At 38.0% G+C, this 5,351-nt stretch overlaps 1 pseudogene; it reads right to left on the reverse strand.

Annotated features, from left to right (window-relative positions):
* Window positions 1–657: 657 nt before the first annotated feature.
* Window positions 658–2,483, reverse strand: LOC149226863 (ABC transporter C family member 14 pseudogene; annotated as a pseudogene).
* Between the last annotated feature and the right edge of the window lie 2,868 nt (window positions 2,484–5,351).

The following is a 5,351-nucleotide window of genomic DNA, read 5'->3' on the forward strand; positions in this document are numbered from 1 at the left end:
AAAATAGGTAGCATGCTCAATGATCATTAGGAAGACTATTTGCAGATCAGAAGCAAAGCTAATCTTTGAATATCTTCAAGAAAATTTCCATAGGAAATAAGAAAGAGCAGTAGAAATAAAATCGGAATCATTTTCACCAGAAGGAACATTTAAAATTCTGTATGTAGAAATGATAGATCTCCCAAGGTCTAGATGTGACGAAGGAAAAGAAAATACTAAGAATTTCAAGATATTCAGTATAAATACAAAAAAATATAAACACAGACAATACCCATGATCTCTGTTTACATAATCCATACTAAAATTCATACAGTAAATACTAAGCACCATCATTTCACACAAACATCAGAAAATCCCTGCAACATAACTTTCCCAAATGCAAATAGTTATCATTGCCGTGTATTCAAAATCATGATTCTTCAGACAAGTCCAAGCCAAAGGCCTTTCTACAAAAGACAATGGCGAAGAACTAACTCTCCATCCAATAGCCATAATTCAAAGGGCACGGCTTTAGAATTGTGCCAACATATAACCAAATTAAAGTACCTTAAACTAGAGGTATGAAAGCGCGAACGAAAATATATATGGCTCATGCATCCATGAGTTATCCACACTGAATAACAAAAATGCAAAATTATTAAAATTTTCAAATAGAACTTAGTAGTATTTGTATGAATCTCGAAAATTAGAACCAGTATGGGCTTCCACAACATTAAAAATGTCATCAAGAAGATAAATATATGTATCCTGGTAAACAGCTCGTGCTAGTTGAATTCGTTGTTTCTGTCCACCACTAAGGTTGATCCTCGCTCCCCAATTTCAGTCTGGTCTCCAAATTCCATCGTTTCTAAATCCTTTTGCAGTGCACACACCCGAATTGTATTCTGGTACAGGCCATAGTCCATGGGCAATCCAAATAGAATGATTTCTTCTATTGTCCCATTCTGTATCCATGATGTTTGTGCCACATAACCTGTGCTACCACTCATCTTTACCACACCAGAGAGTTTTGGAATCTCCCTAAGAGTGGATGACAGCAAAGAGGACTTCCCGGATCCAGTTGTGCCAACAATCGCCACCAAAGATCCACTTCGAACCTCAAGGTTGATATTCTCAAAAATGGATTTGGATTACTCTTCATCCCAAAAAAAAAAAGTACCATTTTCAACTGCAACAGCAATCTCTTTGCCTGGCAGTAATCTTTCAACTACCTCAGGATCAAGCTCCTTGCTGGTCATATACCTGTTAAGTCTATCCAAGGACACCACTGCTTGTGAAAGAGGTATTAAAGTTGGAGGAAATTTCCTAATGGGTTCTTGAAGAATTTTGAAAATGGATGTTGCAGTGAACACCTTCCCTGCTGTAAGTTTTGCTCCTACAAAAATGCATGTAGTAAATGTCACTACTGAAATAAGTGAATTGTGCTCCATAGAGTAATTATATTCAATGAAACAGAATACATAAATTTGTAGAGCCATTCATATTCGGAATTCCTAAAAGACTGTACACGTGTTTGGAAATGGTCTTCCCATGCCTGAAGTTTGATAACCCTCATATAATTCAAAAACTCATCAGTTGCCTTCATACGAAGATCACGCATTTTCATTAATTGAAATTGATAGTTCCTATTTCTCTTGGATCGCCAAGCTATAATGCCCATTATCAGTGCCATGCAAACAAAACCAGACAACACAGAAATGCCCAAAACCCCAAACAGTATTGATAAAGAAACCCCAACTTGCAGAGGCATCATTCAGATGTAATGAAGTTGCAACATCATATCCGAAAGCTAGTGATCATCCACATGCATGTAATTTACAATCTGTCCAACACCATGAGCTTGCCTAGCAGAGCTAGACAATCTTAAACCCTTTCTGTATAAAGTCGTGATTAGACTAGACCTTATCAGCATCCCAACTTACATTGAAAATCATACTGATGGGAACAAAGAACCTTAATGGATTTTGCTGAAAGAAGTATCACTACAAGAACATAGCCTTCATAAGGAAAGCTCTGATCTCCAGATGTAAAATCAATAAATTTTGTACCAAAACTAGGCCAATATACATCACACACAGTTTTCAAAGGCCAGTAATGCCGTAAGTGCAAGATTTGGCCAAAAGCATCGAAGAAATGTAAGGCGTACAGGGTGTTGGTGTTCCACCATGTCACTAGGCCAGTTTGGTTCAAAAATCTCAAAGATATTTTCAGCGCTATCACCAGGTGCCAGTGAAGGAACATCTGTCAATTTGCAAAGCATTTCTGTAACCTTTACTCAATACAAGATTCAGCCATGACCATGTAGCCCTTGACAGAATACCTTCTTTAGCATAAGGGGTTATTAATTGTCTCTCAGTGCCAGGATTCAGAGTGCTATCATCCAGAAAATGTTTGCGTAATTTTACTTCTGTTTCTTCAACCATGGTGATGCCTGTAGTTCCTTTGAGGGCTAATGCCACCAAAAATCCACTCGCAGGGAACATTATCAATGAAAAAAAGGTCATCAAGAGGGAGAATACTTCTTGTGTCAATATGGGAAATAATGAAGAAAAAGAAACTAAACACAATCGGTTATACATTTACCAAGACAAGAAACTGAATTCACACACACAAATAGATACTCAGGATTTACGTGGTAAAACCTCGACAAGGTGTCAAGGAAACATCCACGGGGCAAGGGATTGGAATTTATTATTCAACAATGATTCTCCACTCATTTACATTTCATGGGCATTCACCAGTTTTATATCATCGACCTCCGTTACATAACTGACAATTCGGTATAAAACTGACTAATTACATTTTACCCAAAATTACTAATTCGTTGTCAAACTAACAAACTCCACCTTGACAACAATTTTCCTAATCCCTTGCCCATGCCCATTCATCATCTTTTCTGCAAGCCAAGAGAAGCTAAACACCACTGCAGCTTCTCTATTGTAAATGGCTTTGTGAACATATCTGCACAATTCTCTCGCGTATGGAACTTTTGAAGAACTACTTTTCCGCCATCGATCACATGTCTCAGAAAATGATACCTTACATCAATGTGCTTGGTTCTGCTGTGATAGGCAGGATTTGTAGCCAAGTGAATAGCACTTTGACTGCCACAAAGTACATTCACTTTCTCCTGCGTCCTTCCAATCTCATCGAGCAGACCCTTTAACCAGATTGCTTCTTTACTGGCATCTGAAGCAGCTATATATTCAGCTTCGGTAGTGGACAATGCAACTGTTTCTTGAAGCTTTGACATCCAACTAATTGCTCCACCCGCAAGAGTAAAGACATAACCTGTAGTAGATCTTATTTTGTCCAAATCACCTGCAGACTAATCCTTCACTAGACTAATCCTTCACTACCATTAAAGATGATGCAATGGTCACTTGTGCCTCTTAGATATCGAAGCACCCATTTCACTGCTTGCCAATGTTCTTTACCTGGATTTGCCATGAACCTGCTGACAACCCCAACTGCATGTGAAATGTCAGGTCTTGTAGATACCATCGCATACATTAAGTTGCCTACAGCATTTGCATATGGTACATGAGACATATACTGCTTTTCTTCATCAGCTCTAGGACTCAAAAGCGAAGAAAGCTTAAAATGGGAAGCTAGTGGAACATTAACAGGTTTCACATTCTTCATAGAGAACTTTTCAAGTACTTTCTCCACATACTTCTGCTGTGATAACCAAAGCTTACCATTTTTCTTGTCTCTGTGTATCTCCATGCCCAAGATATGTTTTTCTGCTCCAAGATCCTTCATATCAAACGCCCTAGAGAGTTGAGCCTTTAACCTGTTGATCTCTTCCATACTTTTGCTTGCAACAAGCATATCGTCAACATACAAAGCTAAGATAATGAATATGCCATTGAAACTTTTGAAGTACACACAATGATCATACTCACTTCTTATAAAGTTCTGGCTCACCATGAAGGAATCAAACTTATTGTACCATTGTCTCGGAGACTGCCTCAGACCATACAATGATTTTCTAAGCTTGCAAACTAATCTTCTGCTGTGACCTCGTACAAAACCTTCTAGTTGTTCCATATATATCTCTTCGTTCAAATCACCATGTAGAAAAGCAGTTTTAACATCTAACTTTTCTAACTCAAGATTAAGCAACGCAGTTAGTGCCAACACAGTACGAATAGAAACAAGTTTTACAATTGGAGAAAAAATCTCATGAAAGTCTATACCTTCAACCTGAGAATACCCTTTTGCTACTAGTCTCGCCTTATACCTTTCGATACTTCCATCAACTTTCTGTTTCAGCTTGAAGACCCATTTGCATCCAACAACACTTCTCCCTTCAGGAAGCTCTACAAGATCCCAGGTATTGTTCTTGGCTAAGGAGTCCATTTCTTCTTCCATAGCTATTTTCCATTTCTCACTATTTGTATCATCTACTGCTTCCTAATAACAAGAAGGTTCCGCATCTTCAGTAATCAAAGCAAAAGATGAAGCAGAATCTTCATACCTTTTTGGAGTTTTCCTTTCCCTTGTAGACCTTCTTAGAGCGACTGGTTGCTGAACTGGTTCAGAAACTTGCACTGGTTCAGAAGCTTCAACGGCTTCCTTTGTGTCTTCATCACCTTTTTCTCCAGAAGTCTCTCCTTCCTTTCGACTGTCACTGAAAGGTCTAGCCTCCAACTGAACTCATTGATTCGGCGATACCTGTTCCTGTTCAATTCTTTCAACATTTGATTTTAACAGAGAGGATTCCACAAATGTTATATCTCTACTAATGACTATCTTCTGCAATGTAGGATCCCACAACCTATATCCTTTCACTGCATAGTCATACCCAACAAAGACATAACATTTCGACTTTGGATCTAATTTTGAACGCTGATTTTTTGGAATGAGAGAATAAGCATTATAGCCAAATATCCTCAAATGTTAATAGTCACAAGACTGACCTGTCCAAACTTCTTCAGGAATTTTACAATCAATTGCTACTGAAGGTGGTCTGTTAACTAAATAACAAGCAGTAGATACTGCTTCTGCCCACAACTCCTTTTGCAAGTTAGCATTGCTGATCATGCTTTTGGCTATTTCCATAAGAGTCTGATTCATACGCTCAGCAACACGATTTTGCTGAGGAGTATAAACAGTAGTTTTGTGTCTAACAATTCCCTCATCCTTGTAGTATTGTTCAAATTCAACTGAAGTGAACTCACCACCATTTTCAGTTCTTAGACATTTAATAGATTTGCCTGTGCTTTTCTCTACCATTACTTTAAATTGTTTAAAGACATTTAATACATCAGATTTCCCTTTTAGCATATGGACCCAAACTTTACGGGAGTAATCATCAATAAACGTTAAAAAATACAATGCACCTC

Source organism: Pinus tabuliformis, chromosome J (genome assembly GCF_031772625.1).
Source record: "Pinus tabuliformis cultivar Carrire ecotype Pingquan chromosome J, CPIR1, whole genome shotgun sequence".
Lineage (NCBI taxonomy): Eukaryota > Viridiplantae > Streptophyta > Pinopsida > Pinales > Pinaceae > Pinus > Pinus tabuliformis.